The sequence below is a fragment of the Martes martes genome (assembly GCF_963455335.1).
Source record: "Martes martes genome assembly, chromosome: X".
Taxonomy (NCBI): Eukaryota; Metazoa; Chordata; class Mammalia; order Carnivora; family Mustelidae; genus Martes; species Martes martes.
This window is the reverse complement of record NC_137897.1, coordinates 112,929,777-112,955,940: the sequence shown is the minus strand read 5'-3', so window position 1 is coordinate 112,955,940 and position 26,164 is coordinate 112,929,777.

Below are 26,164 nucleotides of genomic sequence, written 5' to 3'. Positions count from 1 at the left end.
GTATCATGCCATACAACATCTTAGGTGGCTGGTCACAAATTCAGCCTCTGCTTAAACATGTCAACTTAAAGGATGCTAATTCCTAAGGCAGCATATTTTACTTTTGGACAGATCTACTTAGAGAACCTAAAAGGGACTGAGAAATAGGGAACAAGGCACACTTTTTATCTGAGCTAAACATAAAATCTGCCTTCTTATAACTCCTGATATGAGGTGGATACAACTGTGATGGTAACAAAAGAACTGGTGGGGAAAGAGTCTAAGAAGTCTTCCCTGGTCCTGGACGTCTGTTAGCTGGAAGGCTATTTTCTCAAGTCAGAAGAATCCAAACAAGCTGTGAACATGCAGTCAAGGCAATGCCAATCCTATCTTAGCACTAACCCCCTAACAGATTTTCAGAAGCCCTCAAATAAATAGTTTACTTCTTTTTGTCCTATTAACCTACATACCCATCTCTTAGGAAAATGAAAGAACGATGAATACTGTCTTTCTGTAAGAACTAAAACAGAAAAGCAATATGATGATTTCTTTTTTTTCTAAGTTATTTTATGGTTTAAATGTAAGAATATAGCTTTGTGCTGAGAAATTTCAGACTGACCCCAAAGTACCTATTGGCCCTTAATTATAATGTTCACCAGCATGGGTATGAGGCTGATTTACTGTAACAGCTATATATTTTAATTGCATGAACTTCTACTTGTTTAGGATGAACCTTATGACTCATTGTCATTATAAAAATTTAATAGACATATAATTAAATACATTATTTAATGAGATTAATTGTGTGAATTAATTTGTGGAAAAGTGAAAATCCAAGGGTAAAGCATTACTTTGCTAATGGGAAAAAAAAAGAGAGCGCTGAATTCATAGACAATTATGATGCCATCAAAAGAGACCTTGACCTGTAAATTTAATCACAGGCATTTATTTTTTGTGACTGAAACCTTAGGCTATATCAGTAAGTCGTGGAAAACAAATTTTATCAATTTAATCAGATATGCTAACTGGTTGAATAAACCCATCACATAATTTCTTTTGCAATCCCAGAGATGAAACGGAGTATCAGTTGAAAAGCAAATAATTCAGTAAGCTCAGTAAATTGGAGTCTTGGCTCTGCCCAGTGGAAAGATTTATTATTAATGCATGGAACACCTTTGTGGCATGTGTGTGGTTGGCTGTGCTATGGGCATAACCTTCTTATCAGTAATGGTTGTCATCTTTATATTCATTAATTCATTTAAGAGAGTAAAATAAAAATATCGAATTAACAGTTAATTAATAATTAATTATTCATTCAAGACAGTAAAATGAGAATAAAAGCGTCCCTGCTTCATAGGGCTGTGATGATGATTAGGTGAGTTGGTATGCATAAAGTATTGGGAGAGATTTTAGCACATAAGAAAAATTCATTCTGGTTACCTTTTCTCATTTGGTTAATGTATAGCAAAGACTTATTACAGGCCAGGTGTAATGCTAAGCATGAAGATAAAATATTGAAAGTCAGTTGTGGTTTCTCATCCCTTGGAGTTTACATTCTTGTGGAGGATTCAGACATGGATCACATATTGGGGTTCTCACATAATTGTGAAATTGTAACTTAAGTCCTAGGAAGGACAGTTACATGGTGCTGCCGAGCCTATTATTAGGGAAACCTGGTGAAATTGCTACTATTCTGTGCCAGTTATTGAACTTTGTGAAATTGATTATGCTGACAATGTTCATTTTGGGGGGATTCACATCAGTTTCTGCAATGACCATCTTTTTTGGCATGCTGAGTGTAGGGAATTTCTTTCATTAATGTTCCCGCCATCTTTATGAACAAAGACAACAAGTATTTATTGAGTAAATACTATATTCAGGCCAGTATTGCACATAGTATAGGAGATGTAAGAATGAATGAGACAGGGTTCTTATCTTTGCAAAGCTCATAATCTCACGGGAGAAAGACAGTCTTATACACAGTCTGAACACATGTGTACTGTGAAATATGTTATGCCTTCACTTCTCTTCAACTATACCCTGACTGCTTAGAAAAGCATGTGGAACATAACATGTACTCAGCTAACAGTTTGTATTATTATCGATGCTATTTGTTGTCCTTGGGCAGGACATAATGGGAATTGATCCTGGAGAAATATATCAGGTGCACATTACAGAAAAATTTGTACCGCTTCTCACCACAACCAACACTTCAACCCTGATCTCTCTGCCCTTCTTCATCTACACTCTCTTACCTGGACTGGTGCAGTAGTTTCCTCACTGTTCTTTCTGCCTCTTCCTTTGCCCTGCTCCATTTTCAAAAACACAGAATTATCTTTAAAATATAAGACAGATCATTTCATGCCTCCACTAAAAATCTCCAGTGGCTTTCAATTTCAATCCAAGAAAAAAACAAAGAAGACTTACCTTGGCATGAAATTCCCTGCAAATCTCTTTCTTCACTATTTCTTTGACCTCATCTTTACTAGTCTCCTCTTCACTCTTTTTCTCCAGTTGCAAAGACCCCACTGCTGTTCCTTAAACTCTCTCTGGAACACTCCTGTCCTAAATGTCAGCATAGCCAACTTCCTCATTTCTCTTCGGTCTCCGTGCAAACCTCCTTCCGGAGAGCCTTTCAATGATCATCCCGTCTAGTATAGCATCCTAGCTTACCTGTCTTAAATTTTCATCATGATGCTTATCACTACCTAAATATTGTAACTCAGTACATTTTAAAAACTTTTCCCACTCTGGGCTAGAAGCTCTATGACAGAAACCATAACTACCTGGCTCATTGCTATCTTCTCAGCTGTACAGCAGTGCCTGGTTATCAAGTGTTCAATAAATATTGGTTGAATTAATTCTCTAAGGGGTTGTCCCAATTGTATAAACTCAAGTTTAAGGAATATTACAATTCCAGTCTAATCCCAAACCAAATTGATGTGTTGGTCCTTATTTAACCCCTCCAAAATTGGGCAATAATTGCTTCATCAGGCAGCCTATTTTAATTAGTATAATTTTGACTAGATTGATACTCTGTTTTGTAATTACTTGGTTGTTTCATGTGTATACATTATGTTATACCAGAAATACTAAATTACACATACCCACAATGAAGCTGTTGTAGCTTGTTATTCTATAATAATCTCCAGCTAACTTTTGTGTACACAAAACAAGCTCATAAATGTGAGCTTTGCAACATCCACTTAAAGGAGGGAAGTATGCTTTATTCTTTAGATTTGTATTTCTCAAGTTATCTGTACTGTTGGAACAGGTTTTTTTTTTTTTTTAATCTGATGTGGATTGATGCTTCTGTAAAATCCAATTGAGCGCATTAATATGAAAATAATATGGAAAAATAAAGCAATGATCCATGCCTAATTTTTAAATTATTATTAGATTTAAGAGCATAACCTTCATTGCAGATGTTTTTGAATACTTCCTCTCAATTTCTGTACTCCTCACAGACCAGAATTAAACAGTTGCTATATTGGCACTAGTATCTAGGTTTCAATCTGAGTTGAACAGCTCTACGTGTAAGTATTTATTTTCCAGCTTTTTAAAAAGTACAAATTAACTATCATGGGTAAAGTCATTTAGTGAAAACCATTCAAGTAGTAAGGAAATGGCCTCCGATTTTAAAGCCAGCTGATCTGTTTGCAATGCATGAATATTTTCTTTGTTCCCTCCTATTATATAATATTATTTAGATTTTGCTTAATACTTATTGCTGGGCACTGTGCTAAGTACTCTATGTGTCTGGGTGTGTTCACACAGGCATTCTTAGCAAATTCTCGTTGAGTACTTACAACAACCTTGTGTGGTCAGTTCTATAATTATTCCCCCTTTCACCAGGGAGGACACTGTGGCCCAGATAGATTAATCAACTTACCCAGAGTTAGAAAGGATTAGGAGTTTCAAAAAGAGCAGCTTGCCTTTAGAGCCTAGACTCTAGTCTCAACTCTCACCATGTGCCGCCTCCAACTAGAGGAACTCCCCCACTTCCTGTCCTAGTTTCCGGGCATGTATTCTTGATTTTACCCCTACCACTCTTTTGAACTATTTTATCCCTTTCCTCTGACATGATCAACCTCCCTCCTATACACATCTCTACTTACCAGCCTCTCTACTTACTACCCATCCCTAGATTATGGACAGTTGCTTAAACTTTCTATTATCACAGCTCCTGTTTTTCTCTTCACACACTCAGATCTGGCTGCTTTTTCACCACTCTACTTCATTCACCAAGGTCACCAATGAACTCCACAGTTCAAAATTGAATGAATTCTTTTTTTTTCTTTTTTAAAAATTATTTTTATTTTAAAATTTATTATTTTTTATTATTATGTTATGTTAGTCACCATACAGTACACCTCTAGTTTTGGATGTAATGTTCCATGATTCATTATTCTTGTATAGCACCAAGTGCTTATTACAACCCGTGCCCTCCTTAATACCCAGCACCAGGTTAACCCATCCTTCCACGCCCTCCCTTCTCCTCTGATAACCTCAGATTGTTTCCTGGCATCCATAGCCTCTCATGGTTCGTCTCCCCCTCTGATTTCCCCCGCTTCAGTTTTTCCTTCTTTTATGTATTCATCTTATTTCATGTCTCAGTAATATTTGATGATGTCAAGCATTCCCCTCTTTTTAAAACGATCTTGTTACTTCGAATTTCATGAAACCATACTCTTTTGATTTTTCTTTTTACCTCTATTTTTTTTTCTTCTCTGTGTCCCTTCAGTTCCCCTGACTCATCCTTAGAAGTCAGAATTCCTATGGGTTCTGTCCTGAGCTCTCACCTTCTCTCCATCTAAATATTCTTCCTAGATCATCTCAAATTCTTCCATGGCTTCAGTTGCAAACTAAAAATCATTGGCACAAAATTTATATCTGAATCTCTGATCTCTCCTTAGGTCTTCAAACTTGAATATCTTTATTGTATTAAACAGTTTTTAAAGCGTTCTGCATATTATGATCATTTGGAATCTAAAAAATCCTGTGGCTACACAGAGACTACCCATCTTGGCCTAGTCAATTCTTAGGGTTGGTGAAGTTGGGGCACAAAACCAAACGATCCTGGGGTGAGAGCCCCACCCCCATCCTTATTTAGCTCTCATATACCAAGCTAATATTTTCCTTGCCCTAATTTCTCTCAGAGCCATGTATCAGGCAACTAGGGACCACCACTTTGGGATACAGCTTGAAGTGCACTGGAATTATTCAAATTACCAAATCTATGCTGTTTAGGGGGCCCTGCCTTGCCTTGCCTTTTCCATGGAAATCCCAATAAAAGCTCTGGCCTAGACTCTCCCCTGGTTGCTGTCTCCTGCCGCCTGATCAAAACCAGCACTCCCTCTATGGCCCTAAGTGGCATGCCGTGACCCCTTCTGCACGGTGATGTGAAAATGGAAGTGTGTTATTCCATTATGCGTAATTGAGAAACCTTAATCTTTGCTTGGCTTCTTTTCTCCATTCATCACTCACCATTCAATCCATCTGTAACAAGTCAATCTCCAAACCATCTTAAATCCATTCGCTTCTCTGCCATTTCTACAAGTATCAGCATAGTCCAGGCCACACTCATCTGTGCAGTGGTCTCCTAACTGGTTTCCTGTTTCTACACAATCCTATCATTCTAATCTATTTTCTACCCAACAGCCACATAATCTGTTTTTTCAAACAAGGCTAATGTTTTAACTGGGTTTCCCTGGAACAGATAAAATTTTCATCTATTATCTCAGATAATGACAAATAGTACTCCTTCCTTTCCATTAAGTGAGACAGTATATTTATCTTCACCTTACCTAATACTCATTAAAATAATGTATTGAGCCATGACACAGTTATTGGTTCCAGAATTGTTTCCTTTTGTTCAAAAAAAAAAAAAAAACCCCAAACCCAGAAACATATTAAACAAGACGTTTCAGACGTTGGAAAGCAGGCAGTACAGGAGATTGATCACTGAGAAAAGGGAAACCAACAAGGTAAGTTCTATGATCACCCAAAATTTCTCCCTGGAGGCAATTTCAGGGCTATAGGTGTCATGTCACAGAAGTCCTATTGAGTTTAGGATACAGAATACAGAGTTCAGAAAGACTCAACAGCTGGAATTTGTGGGGAAGAGTAATACACAAAGGCTACGTACAAAAAGACTACTCCAGAAATCTACATAGATATTTCCTTGGATCTTCAACAGAATATTTAAAGCCAAACATTTATAGGGTGAATTTCCCTGAGGCCAGAAGAGGGAGTTGCCAGGAAGCTGTGCAGTGAACAATTTCGAGAACCCACCCAGGTCTAAGATTCACAGTAGAAAGAACTCTTTCAGCACCCAGAGCATTCAGTAAAGACACCAGAATGATCAGGCCTCTAAAGTAGACCTAAAATAGCCTCACAGTAAAAGAGAATTTTGACCCACTATAATAGCACTTAAAAGTAAGCCTCAAAAATACTAGGCTGATGGAGAAATACTTTTAAAAAAATCAACTCTTTGTGAAGGAATAAAGCAAAATCCAGTGTCTAGCAACCAATCAAATGTCATGAATGTGCAACGATGTAGGAAAATGTAACATATAACCAAGACAAAAATCACACAAAAGAAACGGACACAGAAGTAACAGAAGTTATGGAATAAATAGACAAAGACTTTAATGTAACTGGTATAGATACGACCAAGAATTTTAAGGAAATATGAACATACTAAGGAGAAACTTACAAATATAAGAAAAGAATCAAATGGAAGTGTGAGAGATGGAAAGTAAAATAATGAATTTTTAAAAAAAGGTTGGATAGGCTTAGAAGCAGATTCAAAACTGCTGAATTCAAGATCAGGAAACTTGAATGTACAGCAAAAGAAACTATCCTAACTAAAATAAAGAGGAAAAAACAGCTAAAAAACATGAATATCTTAGAAACTGTTGTTTCTGAGGAGCCTCAGGAAACGTGATGACTAAATGATCCTAGAACAGGAGAAGGACACAAGGTATGAAAACTAAGGATATGTGAATAATGTATGCACTTGAGTAAAAATGTATCTTTATTGCTGCTTTGTAACAAATCTATACTAAGATGTTGACAGAAGTGAATGATACCAGCAAGCTGCTGTTATGCCCGAGTTTTTGCGTCCGAGAGACCACCAAGGAGCCACGCACCGATGCAATCACACAAGGGTTTATTCGACAAGCTTAAGCTTGGGCCCAAGTATACCCGACGCAGCGGAGTAGGGAGTTGGACCCCAAACCAGATTACAGCCAGAGTTTTTAAAGGCAGAGTAGGGGTGGACTCCGTGGTGGGTGAGGACAAAGGGGGTTATGGATGATGTAAGTCTCCAAGGACTTTAAGAAGCAAGGTCTCCAGGACCTTGAGGGGCTAGCTATTGTTGGGAGAAAGGTTATTTATTACCAATAATAAAAATCTTCTGGTGAGACCCTTTAGATGTATATCAGTGGGCCATATGCTTGGGAATGATTCGACACTATCTTGCAGGTTTAGAGATAAAGTTTCCTAAAGGAATTGTTAAAGTAGACTTACAGGATTCTGGTCAGACCTGTCGGGGTAGGGGGTTGGTCAGGCTAGGATCGTCCTTAGCAAAACCTCAAGGTGAGGGCAGTTATGTCCCCCAGGGGAGAGCCACTCTGTCTGTTTCAAGTGCTTGTCAGTAGGTAAGGAATTTTAATGATTTTCTTCTGCCTCTGTTTCCCACATCAGCTAAACTTGAGGTGGGATGGCCTTAATTTTCTCAGCCTCCACACTGCTGGTATAGGAATTTCTATCACCTGTCCCTCCCAGAAACCTCACCTTGAACAACTATCTGTACATAATGTTACAAAAGCTGAGGGTTTCAAGTGAGGAATTATGGCACCTGGGTGAAGCACAGAAAAAAAAGAAAAGACAAGTTGAAGAGGGTAAGAAAGATACATTCACATTACCCCTGTCACCCCTCTCCCAGGACTGGGCAACCCAGCATGGAGAGAGACAGCTTCCCCTTGGAAGAAGACAAAGGAAGGGAGTACAGGACTTGACTGAGGAATCCAGTGTGGTCACTCCCTGTAACCAGGCCATTCCCATAGCCCCAGATAGTGGTCACAGGCCCTTGACCTCCCCTGGTACCAGCTGATGCCTTTGGCCCCATAAGCTTCTGTGGTACTAGCCTCCCAGGCAGGCACCCAAGGCCATTGGCTGCTCCAATAGCCTCAACTACCAGAAGGCTTACCAGCTTCCAAGAACCCAGGTCCAGGGGGACTTTTGTGAACTCTGTAAGCCCAAGATCCCATCCTGCCCCAGCTCCAGGCCAGATGCTGTGGCCTCAGGCTCCCTGCCTGTCCCAGAGCCAAACAGACTCTGGAGCCTCAAACCCCTGCTGGGCTCCCATGAACCCAGGCACCAAGCCTGCTGCCCCAGTATCAGCTATCTTTCAAGGCCTCAGGGTTCAGATGGGCTTCTGAGTTTTTAGGATTCATGCAAGCTCCCATAGACCCAGCCTCCAGAACCTATACTTTATGATTTCAGACTTCATTATGCAGATATAGTAATCAAAACTATATGATACTGGCATAAAAGCAGACGCAAAGGCTAATGGAACAGAATTGAGAGCACAGAAATAAACCCGAAGCATATATGGTCACCTAATATTTGACAAGGAAACCAAGAATATTCAGTGGGTAGAGGATAAACTCTTTAATAAATGATGCTGAGAAAATGGGATATTCACATGCAAAAGAATGGAATTAGTCTCCAATCTTGTACTACTCACCTAAATCAACTCAAAATGGATTAAAAACTTAAATGTAAGAACAGAATTTATAAATCTCCTGAAAGAAATAGGGGAAAAGTTTCCAAGATATTGGTATTTGGAACAATTGTCTGGCTGTGACACCAAAAGTGCAAGCAAAAAAAAAAAAAAGCAAAATAAACAAATGGATAGCATCCAACTAAAAATCTCTGCACAGCAGAAGCAACAAAATGAAAAGATAACCGATGGGTCAGTAAAATATATTTGCAACCCAGATGATAATCACTACCTTGAAGAGATACCTGCAGGCTTATGTTCTCTGCGGCATTATTCACAATAGCCAAGACGTGAACAGTTTGTGTCCGTCAGGTGAATGGACAAGGTAAGTGTGAGAGAGATATATATATATACACATACACACATATACACACACTCAAGCACCCATGTACACACACACACACACACACACATATATATACACATATAATGTAACTATATGTATAACTATATACACACTATATTATATATATAACATATATATATACACACATATATAAACATATATATGTATGTGTGTGTATATATATATGAGGTTTGGGGTGTTGTTAGAACATGCCAATTGATTTCTGCTTTAGATCTTACCCTAAACCATTTACTTCTGCCTACTATGCTCCCTGCTCTTAAGTTTCCCCAGAAAACTACTACTCATTCTTCCTTAAAAAAACGTATTTCATTTAAATCTTTTCTGATACTCCCTCCCCCCTGCCCAATATAAATTGGATCTACCTGTTTTTCTTCCTCTAAGCCTGTAAAATTTTAGTTAGGCACTTTTCAACATTTGACTATGCATTTATTGCATTTATTTTATCTTTAAAGCATAGTTCGGTGTCTGTCAAATTTTTGTGTGTGTGTGTGTTTATATTACACATGAATTAGTAAATAAAATCCTCAATGCTTAATAACTCGGTGAAAATCCATGTAAAATTTTGTGTGTGTGTCCATTTTTATGGTGAAATGATTCATAGCTTTTGTCCCATTTTTAGCAGAGAGCAATACCCAGAAACAATAACAGATAACAATGGCTTTGGAGGTTATCTGGCTTCCTTCCCTCTCTGGTGGTTGTTGTTTTGTAATACACTGTGTGGTATAATAAATATACTTGGTCTTTGTCCTGCCCCATGGAATGAAGCTCCTCCAACCATTGTGTCCTTTGTCATTCTTAAGAACCCCTGTTAAACTTATGCTAATTAGGTGTTTTAGGATGGTGTCCTTAAATAGGCTGAAGACGAGTCTGGTTACCTGGTTACCTGGAGGACCAGTTGATGAGAGGGGTGGAACTTTCAGCCTCACTCCCTGAGTCTCTGGGAAGGGGAGGTGACAGGCTACACAATAAGCTCTTTAAAAACTCTTTAAATAAGATTCGAGGAGCTTTTATGTTGGTGAAGGCATCCACAGGTCCAAAGGGTGGTGCATCCCAGTTCCAGGCGGACGAAAGCTCTTGGGCTGCCGACACTTCTGGACTTTGCCCTATGTACCTCTTCACCTAGGTGTTCATGTGTATCCTTTATAATAAACTGCCCAGCCTTATTAAATGTTTCTCTGAATTTTGAGAGCTGCTCTAACAAACCTGAGGAGGTGACAGTCTGGATTTGAGACTGGTTTCTGAAAGGGGGTGGGGTGTAATCTAGTGGGACTGAGACCTCTAGGATATGACATTATCTCAATGTAATAGGGTCAGAATTGAGTTGAACTATAAGATTTCTAACTGGTGCCATAGAATTGTTTGGTGATATTGGGAAAAAACACACATGGACCCTCCAGCAAATAATAGGGATCTGTTGCAGTGTGCTGGGGCTTAAGATAGAATAATAAATGAAAAGCAACCCCTACCCTCACAGAGCTCCTCTTTAGGACTACATGATGTGGGAAAGATAGGCAAAAGAAAAATTAATTTCCCTACTACTTACAGCCCACCAATAAGTCCTTGAAACAGGCAGAGTGACATTCGTCTAGGGACTCAACCGTCTTGATGTTAATACTTCGCTAAGTGCAAAAGTCTCTCTTAGCCAGACCCCCAGGATCCTGTAAGTCTACTTTAACATACAGAAATTCTTTTGGAAACTTCCTTTATCTCCAGACCCCCCAGGATAAAAGGTTAGCAATCATACTCCAAGCATATGACCCACAGATATACATCTGAAGGGTCTCATGCTAAGGTTTCATTAGACAGTAGTAAGTGACCTTTTAGCATGAACAGCTAGCCCCGTCCAGGTCCTGGAAAACTTGCTTCCAAAATTCCTTGGAGACTTATGCTATCACTAACCCCCTCCCAACTTAAAAGTATATAATGGGCCACTCCTCAGGACCCCAGGGCAACTCTTTCTGCCCAGGGTCCTGTCCCCATGCTTTAATGAAACCACCTTTATGCACCAAAGACGTCTCAAGAATTCTTTCTTGGCCCTCAGTTTTGAATCCTAACATCTTTCCTATATCACTATATATTTCACATCCACTGTCAAAAAAAAATCATTATAGTATATTTGGATAATAAAAGAAGGTAGCTTTGTTCATCTCCACCATTTCCTTCCTGCCCCCAACACAAAATATATTTTTTCTTTTTTTAAAAAATTTTTAGTTTATTTTCAGCGTAACAGTATTCATTGTTTTTGCACCACACCCAGTGCTCCATGCAATCTGTGCCCTCCCTAATACCCACCACCTGGTTACCCCACCCTCCCACCCCCCCGCCCCTTCAAAACCCTCAGGTTGTTTTTCAGAGTGGAGAAAGGGAAACCCTCTTACACTGTTGGTGGGAGTGCAAGCTGGTGCAGCCACTTTGGAGAACAGTGTGGAGATTCCTCAAGAAGTTAAAAATAGAGCTTCCCTATGACCCTGCAATTGCACTACTGGGTATTTACCCCAAAGATACAGATGGAGTGAAAAGGGCCATCTGTACCCCAATGTTTATTTTTTTCTTTTAATTATTAGCAGATTTTCTTTCTTTCTTTCTTTCTTTCTTTCTTTCTTTCTTTCTCGCTTTCTTTTTTTGTATAAGAAAAACAGAAAATTTCTTTGGGGGTCAAAATGTGTGGAGCACACTGGAGGGGAAAAAAAACCCCTGAATCCTGTCCTGATAGTTGGATATGAAATACTACTGGGAATATTATTCTGAGATATGATCAAAATGTATTTAAGACTGTATACTTTACATTAAGATGGTACAGATGACTTGGAGACATTTTATAAGAGAAAAATAATTATTAAGGAAATGACATTTGGCTTTAGAGAAATATTAAATGAAGCTGAAATTCATTCCTATGCCAACTATATTGTTTTATTTGCAGGCAGTTACTTGATTTTAAATGTCAATTATTAGACATATATGAATTTCCTTTCAAGTACTATAAAACCAAGGATACCTAGTAGTTGCTTATCATGCTTTTCAAAGATCTAATAGGAATTCATGAGAGAAAATTAATAAAATGAAAATAAAATTCGGGCCCCCAATTTTTAAGAGATTTTAAATCCTTAGTTTTATTATATCAATTATTAGTAATATGTATTTTAATGTATTTAATTAATGTAATAATTATATGTATTATTAATAATAAATGTGGCCCTTTATCATGGTTTTTATGTGCAAAGACTATTTTGTAGAGAATTACACAACTCTAGATATATCCATCAGCTAAAAAAACAAAAGCTTTTCTTCATATTTCTTTTTAAATTTTTAAATTATTTAAAACCTTTTGGAGTATAGTTGACACACATTGCTACATTACTTTCAAGTGTACAACATAGTGATTTGACAAGTCTCTACATGAAGCAATGTTCACCACAAGTGTAGCTACCATGCGTCCAGGTACATTGCTATTAACATTATCATTGACTATATTCCCTATGCTGTGACTTACTCATTTCATAATTGGAAACCTAACCCCCTTCTCCCCTTCATCCATCTTGTCCAGTCCCCTGCCCCTCTCCCCTCTGGCAACCATCAGTTTTTTTTTTTCTGTATTTATAGGTCTCATTCTGCTTTATGTTTGTTTATTCATTAGGGTTTTTTTTTTTTTAAGGTTTTACTTATGAGTATGATCACGTGCTATTTGTGTTTCTCAGTTTGACTTATTTCACTTAGCAGAATACCCTCGAGGTCCATCCCTGTTTTCTCAAATGGCAGGCACCTATCTTTTTAAAGCTGTGTGATACTCCATTGTGTATATACACCTCATCTTCCTTATCCATTTGTCTATTGATGGACGTTTAGGTTGCTTCCATATCTTGGCTATTGTAAATAATGCTGCAGTAAATGTAGTGGTGCAAATGTTTTTTTTTTTTTTTTGAATTAGTGTTTATGTTTTCTTTGGATAAATACCCAATAGCAGAATTATTGAATCATATGGTATTTCTGTCTTCAATTTTTTGGGGGAACCTCCATTGTGTTTTCCACATTAGCTGTACCAGTGGCCCCAAGTTTTTTGATAATGGTTAAGCAATAGAATTCTCTATCCCCATCTGCTTTTACCCACTAATTTCTCTCCCGCCTTTCCAAGGAACCATCATCTCAGACCTAGGTCATTGCAATAAACCTGCTAAATGCTATCCCTGGTTCTATCCATCACAGATTATTTTCAAACTGTTGCTCAAGTAAACTTTTAAAAATATGTGTCAGAAAATGTCTTCGTTGAAAATTTTCAGTGTCTCCTCACTTCACTTAAAAAACAAAACAGTCAAATGGAAAAAAAAAATTTTTTTACAACCAAAGAACTCACAGTTCTTACCTCTCAATTCATTTCTTACTACTTTCTTCCTGGTTTGAGCACACTCTCTTTGTTTTTGTTTTTGTTTTTCTAAGCATGCTTTCAGCTCAGAGCCTTTGCACATGCTCTTCACTCTGCCTGGAATACTCTTCTTCCAGATATCCTCAAGATTTGCTTACAATCCAAATTCTCCTTTTCATTCAAATACTACCTTTTTGTTGAGGCCTTCCCTGCTGGCCACTCTACTAAAAAACCCTCCATGCCCCCCACCATCTTCTTCACCTACTTTATCATCTTCTAGATCATTGATCTCATCTAACACACTATATATTGTATTTATTTTCTGTCTGCCCTATGCAGTAACTTCCATGACTGTGCAGGCCCCTTAGGTTTTGCACCTAGATAAATGACTGATGTTTAGTAGATACTTTCCTGCTGAGTGACTAAATCTCTCTAGTACTCTCTACTTACAGTATTCTGAGAGCTCATAATACTATACATGATGGCCTTGTTGATGGAACCACTGCGTTCTGCATGATTTTAAGTATCTTAATAAGTAGTATGCTAATAAATGCTCTTAACACCTAGTTTTCTGAGGGGGAAACACCCTGACTATAGCATTTGCTAAATTCCATGATGAAAATACTCCCACCATGATTATGTGGTTGGAATGAAATGCACAGTTGCTTCTCCTGAGGTGTTATGATTCACGAATAACACATATTGGATTAACACATTTAAGTACTCGATTACCAGAGGAGACAGGCATTATTATTTTGGTCAATTTTCACATGAGGAAAATCCTACACAGAGAGGTTAAGCATGCCCACGAAGTCACATAGCTGAAGTGATTTTAATTGGATATATCTGAAGATGGGCTCCAAAGCCTATGGTCAGAGAAATTCAGCTATGCTACAGGCTTTAGACAAATTACCTGAAATAAAAATAAGGTATTAAAATTGGGAAAATTATAACTGGCTGTAGTATATATATTATTTAAGTGTCAGCCAAGAAGCTACATGTTTCTGGAAATCTTTGAACCTTTAAAATGTATGCCAGTTTTCCAAGGAGAAGGCCAATTTCGTGTCCTTTGGTTAGGCATCTCTTCAGACCACGGAAAATCACTATTCAGTTGAGAACAACAACAATTTGGTGGGCAGATAAAGTCAGTATCCTTAGTACCAATTTGAATTACATGAGCAGGAACTGCAGGAAGAAGAAAACATCTCTGTGTTTCTTAAGTTTTCTCTTTTCCCATTTTAGCAGGATTCCTTGAGGAAATCAGAATCTTACTGAAATGGAAATAGAAAAAATCTAGACCCTTTCCTTATTTACATAAAGATAAGATACCTTAGTGGGGTGCATTTCTTTTTTCAATGGTTCAATAATCCTGACTTATAATGCAGTAATTCTGTTACGTCTTACATGGTTTTTACACTGTGTAGTCATTACAATCAGCCACAAAATCAATAACTCTCATTAGAAAACAGTCATTCTTTTATTATCATTAATTTAACCTGATTGGAAGTCCTTATTAAGAATTCATCTAGTAAAACCATGACAGTTATATGGATTAGATAAACTTGCTTTACTGCCTTTGAGAGCTGAAAATGGATTTTGTTTATCATATGAGATTAATTAAAAGAAAAATTTAATGCAGTATGACCTTATTCTTGCATCATGAAGCATTGAATAACAATGCCTATTTACTATGCATATTATATATACAAAGAATGTATTTATAATAGCTGTGCACCAAATTGGTTAAATCTAAACAAATCAAACAGCGTTAACAATTTAGCAAAGGTCTATTACAGTATTTTAGATATTGATCTTTAGAGATTAAAAGCAAGTATTTTGAGGAAGAATCAGAGTCACCAAATTTTATTTTCAGAGGAGTAAGTACTTCTGGACACCATCTGGTCAACTCATGGCATTTAAAATGAAAGTGTTTGAAATATTGAAATCAATGATTGAAATGGAACAGAAGAATATGGAATTTTAACTAATATAACTTTCAAACATGGTATAATTTTGACTATAGTCTATTTGGGATATAAAAATTCACGAGTTGTAAGTTTTCTTACAGAGCTTTGGTCTAGAGAACCAGCTGCAACAGAAACTCTGGAATGTACTTCTAAAAATAGATTTCCAGCTCCACCTTGATCTACTTAATCAATATGCATAGGCAAGGTCCTCCAAACTTGGGATTGAAAGATTTGATGATGCTACTATTGAAAACAATTGACTAAGTCATTTTTTTCCACATAAAAGTTAATTTTATCAGGTTTCAAATAGGATGTGTGTATGTGTACGTAATTTCTTTCTTGGACTATAAATGGGAATTAGGGCAACATTTTCGTAATGAAGGAGTTCTTTTAAGAAAGGAAAAATACTGCAGAAAAACATTAAATTACAAACATTGGACACGATAGGTCAATGTTAAAAGAAACTAAAAATCAATCGGAGCATGGAAAAGTCACTGTCACTTAAAAAGTATTTAAAAAAAATAAAATAAAATAAAGTATTTTAAAAAGCATAAGACGGGGTTGTCATTACAAATTAATTCAAGTCTACACAAATGTAGAGACCTAAACCATAATCCAGATTCTCAGTAACTCTAATGCCTTTGATGCATATTTTAGTGAACTTCGACCAATAAGAGATCCATGTTTGTGAAAAAAAATTTTTGGGTCAGAATACTAGAGATCATGTCTCTTGGCAAATTTTATTTACGTTTAGCTTACCTTCTATAACCAGAAAAAAACATATTGCTCTGTTTTCTTGGCCAAAGGCATTTAGGGGTCACACCCATCTAGAAAAGTAATAATTTAAAAAGCAACAAAGGTCCATTGGTAGCATAGTATGTAAAATTTTTGATAGCAGTCATCAAGATAGTGAACAAAGGTTTGTGGAAAGCTTTAGAGAGAAAACCAAGTGATAGACTCAGTTGGAATTTGAGCATTGATGTCACTTGACATCCTGAAAACAATCTGTAATGTGTTATGAGGCCCTGATTTGACTTTTGATGTGTATAAAAGAGAGAAATGAATTACCCATTCATGGAAGTCATTAAAACAAACTTCACCCATGCATTTTTCAGCCAGAGTTTGTTGTAAAATTTTCACTATGGGAGAAAAATCTGACATATAAGAATCATGATTTTTGCCTTAAGTTGCCACATTTTCCAGGCTACAAAATAGAGGACTTGTCTACTAAAATCTATGTCCTTCTATTCTCATCAAAGAGTGAACTGATCTTAATCCTTGGTAATAAGAATTAGGATGATTTGAAGTTGAATCACAACATTCATTTGAGGTAATTTTGTAAGGCTGAAGCAAGATGTTTTGATTTTCTGTGCCTCAGTTTCTCTCAACACAAAAGAGAATGAAATTCTTTTTTTTAAAGATTTTATTTATTTATTTGACAGACAGAGATCACAAGTAGGCAGAGAAGCAGGCAGAGGGGGGGGGGAAGCAGGCTCCCCGCTGAGCAGAGAGCCCAATACGGGACTCGATCCCAGGACCCTGGGATCATGACTTGAGCTGGGATCATGACCTGAGAAGAAGGCAGAGGCTTTAACCCACTGAGCCACCCAGGCGCCCCAAGAGAATGAAATTCTATATTATTCATCATCCTTACATAGAAGCTGTGGAGATTAGCAAAGGAATTGATATGCCCTTGAAATATTGGATATATGATAGCAATGCTTGATAAAATGAGTGATATTTTGTGAGCAGTGGGCAAAATCACCTCTTTGCCTTCCTGGTAGAGTATGCATAAGTTGAAAATAAAGTCAGGGAGAATAATAGTATTTGGATGGAAAATATTAAAAATTCAAATGATTTTATATCTGTATAATTTAACTAGAATGTATATACATTGAATTGTTTTAAATAGGAATTTTCTTAGGTCAAAAGGGGAATCATTTTTGTGACTGAGCATGTGAAAAGTTCCTTCTAAACACTGAATGTCATAACTCCAAAACCCACCCATTGCCCTTTTACCTTTTTGCTCATTAAATTATGTATGTATTCTTGGCACTCAAAGACTCCACACCGTGTTATCACTCTGTTTTACATATACTTTTAGCACAGTACATTTGAGGACCTTCCTACTGTGATTCCTCGGGACATTTCAGAAAGAATTATGAAAGATGGTGTATCGATGGTGTATCTGCTTACTGGGTATTTATATTTGCTGACAATAAGAATTGGTCTACTTTAATTTTTAAGGAGCTAGAAAATCTCAAACAAAATGTAAAATCAATAGCTTGTACATTTTTTATTGAACATGCCAGCTAAGCCAAGTATTAGAGCTGAGAAGTTAGAGATCAAAATAGACCCAGAATATAGTGATTTCTCTTTTGGTGTCAGATATACTTTCTTAAGTGGAAGTGACGTGTTCCAGCCAAGTGTTCTGTCAAATGAACTTATGTTAAGTGAATCTTCCTTTCCAATGGACTTCCAATAGGAAATTAAAAATTTATTCTGCTGGTTATGAAACCAACTCTTACTCTCAGATATATTTTTTTTTATTTTTTAAAATTGTTTTATTTTTCTATTTTTTAATTTTTAAATTTTTTTATGACTCTCAGATATATTAAAATCATCCTGAGGAATGCAGATGTTCGAAAGTTGCATTTGGATGCAAAATCACTACGTTTTGATAATTAGTCAGTGGCTGGGTTGTGCATATATAGTATATGCATTTCTAGGCATTAAAGAGAGATAATGTGGATTTTAATATCTTCCTTTGTAATAATATTTGCCCTCAAATTGAGTTTATAATTGTACAGACTGTGCAGGACAATAATAATTTGCTAAATTCAGAATAAATCAGAAAAAGAAAAAATACAAAGGTTAAAAATAAAATACACAAGGTGCTTGTGTTTCTGGTAATGTAGGAATCTATCTCATTGACTGCTCCATTCCCTCCACAATGGCTTGCTAATTGACTTCCAGTGTGAATGTTGTTAGGTTATTGCGGTGAATGGGATCCCCATGTCTTGCACAAGTAACAGTCTCAACATTATCAGTTGTTGGAAGCTCTTTCTCAGCCCTGTGTTACCTTAACCATGTTCATATGACAACACTGACAGTTATTTCTGCACCCTTCATATCATTTGAACCAATTGGCCTCCTTTAAGGTATTTCCTGCGGTCATCCATGCATTTTAATTGACTTGGAAGGGAGACAATTGAAGTATTAAAGTGAAATACTAAAATATTCCCTCCTTGCTGAGCAAGGGATGTTTAAGAAAATGTGTGCTAGGACTAGTATTTGCCTAACAATTGTCTGCTAACCATTAGCATATTAGTGGTTGGTGGCTGTGTTGCCTGCTCTTCTCCCAAAGTAAAGACTTGTTAAGTGGCTTGTAGTGGTATCTTCATTAGGACATATTAGAAAATGGTGTTTTTTAAACTAGACAGAAGATTATCATGATGACAAGGATAGCACAGTATTGAGTATTTGCTAGCTTTGATAGGTCTGATGTGAAATCATATATGCATTTATTAGTTAATGCTGCTTTCAGGGAAATTAATAAAGTTATGTATTAGCCAGTTGTTAGTGTAGTATCTTAAGTATTGAAAATGATGTTATAGTCTTTAGCTGGACATATGCCTTTGAATAATTTACTAACATTTAGTAGTGACACTTTTGAAGGTAGAATTGGAGACTCTTTGATGTCCTGAAGTTTGAAATACAATTTTTTGAATCCTCATTGACCAAAGTATGTATGTATAAAATATGTGTTTGCAATTACAGTGCAATTACACAATCAGTGTAAATCATGGGCATAATGTAAAATGTCAAAAAGCACTAATATGTCTATTATGGAAAAGAGAAGTGCCATAAACCATTCCTTCAAAGTAAGTACTTTCTCTTCTTTTATCTCTTGATTCTTAACATTTCTTCCACATTTCTGAGTAACATTTTTAATTGCTGTTTATATTTTTAATTTGTGTGTATTCTCTATTGATTGTTTTATGGTAGATGAAGCTTCATCTTTATTCCAATTTTATCAATATAATTCAGTTTCAGTCTTAATTAATATTCAACATTTACATTTGTTAGCACTTTGTAATATTCTCCACAATTGAGCCATATGGGGCACTGCAATTGCATCTTTTTTGTACAAATTCTTTCGTGCCAGCATTAAATTTACATGGTTTTTAGAACCAGGGTTTCCATAGTTTTTTCCATTTTCATGATTTTTTGGCTTCAATCAATTGGATTTTAATATTATTGAGTATGCCAGAACTGTAAAAGGCCTTTTCCTACTGTGTGTTTTCTCATAAGGCCTTTTTCTACAATCTTCTTCCTTACCGAAACTGAGATGGCATTACAGCGTTTGTGATGACTTTCCCTCCCTTCTCTTCTCTCCTGCCTTGAGCTCCTAGTTTTTGATTGCCTACTCTCCTCTTGTCTTAGATTACACCCTCATAAAAAAAAAAAAATTACACCCTCATTTCGTAGAGCTTTTCTGTGGTTGATACAATTCTGCAATGACTCCCAAGATTCCTGGCCCCTTGTCCTCATCCTTCATCTCGTTCCAGTTAGTCAATCAAATCTGAACGTAGGTACTACATGAAGGGATTTTTTTCAGATCTAATCAAGGGTTCATATCAGTTGACCTTAAGATGCGGTATTGTGGAAGCAGCCATCACCCATCCTGCTGCTGCTTCTCAGGACTGTGTGGTCGGTGCCCTGGGACTGGAACATTCCTCCACAGGGAAGCCAGGTGCCAAAGCTATTGCTTGGTGCCACATTTTTCTTATTAAGAAAATTCTGAGTATGCAGCAAACTTACTTGTACTGATTAAGAATATATTTCACAGGGGGAGTGCTTGGGGGGCCCAGTCCATTAAGTGGCCAACTCTTGATTTCACCTTAGGTCATGATCTCAGAGTCATGGGATTGAGTACCACGTTGGGCTCTGCACTTTGTAGAGAGTGTACTTGGGATTCTCTCCCCCCCCCACCCCCTCCTCCCACTCAAGCACACTCTTTCTCACTATCTCAAATAAATAAATAAATCTTAAAAAAAAAAAAAAAAGAATGTACTTCATAGGACACCTGGGCAGGCCTACTAGTATATATAGCCCCATAGGAAGGAAATAGAGTGTTCCCCTACAGTGTGGGTATAGTGTGTCTTGTCCATCAGGAGGGACCCGCTGGACATGGAAGGCCAGTGCACATTCCAACACTGACCTTGCTGTGTATCTTCTGTGAGGAAAGCCTTGTTCTTCATTGGTGATTTGGAATCCACAGAAAATGCAGTGGGCCAAGATAAACAAATCTACTTTGATGGTAGCCATTAATGATCTTTGTTTTTCATGGTGGAAATCCTCATTTGGGATTGGTGTCTGGGTCTTTCTGTTCAACAGAGGAAGATTATCTTGGTGGATCAGACCTAATCGTAAGAGGTCTTTAAAATCAGAGCATTTTCTTGAGCTTGTTGTAGAAGAGTAAGTGAGAGAGAAGAAGCATAAGAAGGACTCAAGTCACTGTTGCTGGCTTGAAAATGGAGAGGATCACATGTTTAGAAATGTAGATAGGCTGTAGGACAGGCCCCTGGATGACAACGACCAAGAAAAAGGGGGAGGCATCAGTTCTACAACCACAAGGAACTGATCTTTGCCAGCTCAAAGAGCTTGGAAACGATTTCTGCCCCAGAGCTTTCAGTTAAGAGGCCAATCTGGGCCCTGATTTCAGCCTGGTGAGACCCCAATCAGAAAACCCAGCAAACCCTAGCCTACCCCAACTCAGATGTCTCCCCTACAGAAATTTGAAATAATAGTGGGAGGGATAGGGTGTCTCGGTGACAGACATTGGGGAGGGTATGTGCTATGGTGAGTGCTGTGAACTGTGTAAGACTGATGAATCACAGATCTGTACCCCTGGGGCAAATAATACATGTTAATTAAAAAAAAAGAAATTAAAAAAAAAAGAAATTTGAAATAATAAGCAAAAATTCTTTCAAGTTTCAGGGGCGCCTGGGTGGCTCAGTGGGTTAAAGCCTCTGCCTTCGGCTCAGGTCATGATCCCAGGACCCTGGGATCGAGCCTCGCATCGGGCTCTCTGCTCAGCAGGGAGCCTGCTTCCTCCTCTCTCTCTGCCTGCCTCTCTGACTACTTGTGATCTCTGTCTGTCAAATAAATAAATAAAATCTTTAAAAAAAAAAAAATTCTTTCAAGTTTCTAAGTTTGTGGTAACTTATTATGTACCAATATGAAATTAATATGACATCCTTGATCAGTTCCTAAGAAAATTTATACTTTCTTAAATACCACAAAACCAATATAATATTATGTCTAATATTTTAATTTTTTTGTCAATATATTTTATTATTTAAATATCACAATACATTTAATATTTACATTTTAAACTGAATTTCTCAGGTGTATATGACATGAATTTTTTTTAGTCATCTAAGATCGTGTGATGATATTTTCATAATGTTGATTCAACTAAAGATTAGATCCTATCAAATGTACTAAAAATTATAGCAGCAGCATGTAGACACTGTTATAATTTTTGTATAAGTAAGTTTAAGGAACATTTATAAGTGCCTGTTACATTCTAGACAACATGCTATGTGCTATGGGGACCTGCAGATGGACAGAAATGAGTGCTGACTCTAGTCACCAAAATTTGTTGCAAATTTTTTGTTTGGTTGGTTTTGTTTTGTTTTGTTTTTTAGGGTTTTCTGGTGTTTGAATATTTAAACAACATGTATTCAGGAATAAGGAATGTGTGGTATACATGTTCTCTTTTTACAAGTAGTTGAACAGTGAAACGATTAATCAACTAACTTACTGCTTTGACTCTGTGGTATTGAAGAATCAATTCAATGTCTTTTCCCATCCCGAGTGACTTTGTTGGCAAAACGGCAATTGTCATGTTTTAGCTTCTATTTTTTTTTTTACAAACTAATGAAAAACACATTATTCCCCCAGAATATGTCAACCTCAGATAAACAGATCTATTGAAAATAAACACCTTTGTGTAAGTTACACCGTCGGAGATGATGTTTGATAAACAAATGAGTGAACCTGCTCAGTCTCCCATTACTTTAAATAGAAAAGTTGTGGAACTGCTTCTTTATATTCTACACAATTGCGGATCTGCTCCAGGAATGGTAATGCGTGTTTTTAAATATGAGCGCACTTGATTATGTAGCCCCGGATATATAATGGAACAGAAGGCTAATGCTTCGGCTGATTCTGCCCTAAGTAAAATCCATCTGTCTACTACTGAGGCAGCATGCAATTCAGTTTTTTCTGAGTGAAACAAGATCTCTGCTTGAGGCTATTTTCTACCCAGTAATAGAACAGCAAAGGGAAATGTTTAGTAAGAATTTTCATACTGTAAAGATGGGATTCCCAGCAAACTGCCAGTATTTGTCCCTCAAATTTGGTCAACCCAGAAATGCCCCATGCCTGGACGTTTGTGGATCTTCTGCAGCACTAGTCCACGGTCATGGATAGAGATCCTAGAGGCACAGAAAGGCAGCTGAGGGTTAATTTCACGTAAAAGGAATTGTGATTAACAAAGGGAAATTTATATTAGATATTTGTGTAATGGTCTGTTTGTAGACTGTCTTTTTGTATATGTGCTGCCGAAGCGAGCACAATGTAGACTGTCTTTTTGGACCATTATGAAAGTGTGAAACATAACTTTGAAAATGCCAGTTTGGGAAAAACGTTTCTGACATAGACATAACTGTTGTATTCATATTATATTTGATATTTTCGAAAGATTATTTTGATCAACCATGATTTTCTCTTCAGGATTTCCCAAACACTCTGCACCAAAAGGCATATTTCTAGGGGTTCCTGGGTGGCTCAGTGGGTTAAGCCTCTGCCTTTAGCTCAGGTCATGATCTCAGGGTCCTGGGATTGAGCCCCGCATCAGGCTCTCTACTCAGCGGGGAGCCTGCTTCCTCCTCTCTCTCTGCCTGCCTCTCTGCCTACTTGTGATCTCTCTCTGTCAAATAAATAAATAAAATCTTAAAAAAAGCATATTTCTTCTGCTTATTTGTACTTCCATATACAATCAAGTAATTTTTGAGACCAAGACCGAACAAATGGCTCATTTGCAAAAACTTCTATAACTCCTGTTCTGTGACAGTACCTTGCTTAAAACTTCTAGTAGAGCAATTATTTCTATCTATCTTGCTTTGTTTTTAATGGTGTACATTTCCTTCCACTCTGCAGGATTTCAAGCTCTTTGATAGCAGAGGTTATGCATTAGCCATATTCTGAACTTCTTACCGGATTCACGTTGTGGAGACTCCATAAATGTCCTGTTAAACTGACTCTTAAAAAGTAATTCATCCATCAGCAAGGAACTAACAATTAGTATGTCTTGATTGAGGATCACTTCCTTAAGATGACCCAGGGTGGAAAAATGGAGGAGACCAAGAGTGTTCCTCAAAATGTGCTAAATATAGCCATAACCAAGGGACTCATGGGGATAACAAGAAACCGCTCTTGGACACTCAGGCCAATAATAAGAAGCAGACAAACAGAAGATAGGAAGATTTGAAATACTTATATTTTATATCTCTTTGAATTATTGTCTTAATTCAGTATTTAAGACAAAATACTGGAATGTATTCTGCTATTACCAGAATGTTATTTATATTCAAGAGTATTATATATAAAAATGCTTTGTGAAATCCTAAGATTCCATACAAATGAAATCTATTATTATTATATTACCTACCCCAAAACTACCTTGTAAGCATCCCTCTCTCTGACATCTCAACTAGCAATCCCAAGAGAGATTTACTTTGGAGTATTCTGCTCCTTGAAGTCTGTGCTCTTTCATGGATACAGGGTCCTAGAGAGGTAATTAACAGCCCCCTTGGGGGAAAGACTGCAGAAATACCCACTTTGAAGTGATGGCAAACCTAACAACTGGCTTGGCAATTTAGGATTTTATGTTTATATAAGAAGAGTTTTTAGTAAAGCATTTATTAGCATTTCTCAGTACTTGAAGAGAGGTACCTCCAGTCTCACAAAAACATTGTCAGAGTTGTGGGATGGAATTGTGACTGATGGGGCACCTGGGTAGTTCAGTGGGTTAAGCCTCTGCCTTCGGCTCAGGTGATGATCTCAGGGTCCTGGGATCGAGTCCCGCATCGGGCTTTTTGCTTGGCAGGGAACCTGCTTCCTCCTCTCTCTTTCTCTGCCTGCCTCTCTGCCTGCTTGTGGTCTCTCTCTGTCAAATAAATAAATAAATTCTTAAAAAAAAAAAAAAGAATTGTGACTGATAATATAGCTTGCACCATAACATAAAACAATTCTCTTTTGGAAACAATAACAACAAAAAACAACCTATAGCTTTTTTTTTTTTTTTAATATTGCACTTATAATGTGAGCTGAAAGCCACTTAAGGATTTATGAGAGGTATATTTACAAACAAAAGCCATGCTGATGCACTATTGCTTGTGGATATTTATAAAGCACAACATAGGAATTTAGTCCTCTGGAAAAAAAATTCATTTAAAGTAGGTTATTATTAGATATGTGTTTCAGGACACTTCCTTACAATTTAGAAAACAGGATCAATTGTGAACTAAGCTAAAAACAAAGAGATCAATAATTGGGTATGTTGGGGGATGAGTAGCCCACATGTGAAGGGAAGAGGCCTAGGAGAATCTCTTCCTGCATTGCTAAGCCAAGCTTGTTAAAATTGTTTTATTAGGAAATGAGCTAATGACTGAATGTCTACACAAGTGGAGAAAATGGAGCTCTAAACAGCCATTGGTAATACTGGAAAAAGAGTACAGAGGATCAGTCATTTTGCCAGTCAGTTATATTTCTTGTATGCCAAACTATATCAAATTATAGATTCCATTAATACTTTCTTGAATTTAATGCAAAGAAACGTATCTCCAAAAAAATGTGCATGTTGTCTTTTTTTTTTAATTTTTTATTTCTTTTCAGCATAACAGTATTCATTGTTTTTGTACCACACCCAGTGCTCCATGCAATCCGTGCCCTCCCTAATACCCACCACCTGGTTCCTCCAACCTCCCGCCCCCCACCCCTTCAAAACCCTCAAGTTGTTTTTCAGAGTCTATAGTCTCTCATGGTTCACCTCCCCTTCCAATTTTCCTCAACTCCCTTCTCTCCATCTCCCCATGTCCTCCATGTTATTTCTTATGCTCCACATATAAGTGAAACCATATGATAATTGACTCTCTCTGCTTGACTTATTTCACTCAGCATAATCTCTTGTCTTTTGTCAAGCAATGAGAATTAGTCAGCAAAGAAAACCTTAGATTCCAGATATTCCAGAAAAGGCTCAACTTTACCTCATTATTAGATAGTAAGTCCCAGTTTTTATTCAGCCTATGTAAGTGATACAACTTAACGTTTCTTCTTCTACATCTTTTAACTGATGAGAAATGCAGAGCTCTCAAATCAGAACCCAATCGTGGTATCTAATCGCTTCATATGATTGATAATATCAAGGTCATTGCTTCCATTTAATTGATTTTTTCTACCTTTATTTTAGATCCTCCTGTTTTGCATTATGTGTATCTTTGAAAGCCACAAGTCACTTTTTGAAAGAGTGTAGGGCATTGTCATAAATAAGTAATTTCCAAATTTCTTTGGAAATTCTTCTGCATGCTCTTATTCTTGTCTTAGCCTGTTTAATGGGGCCATTGTACTTT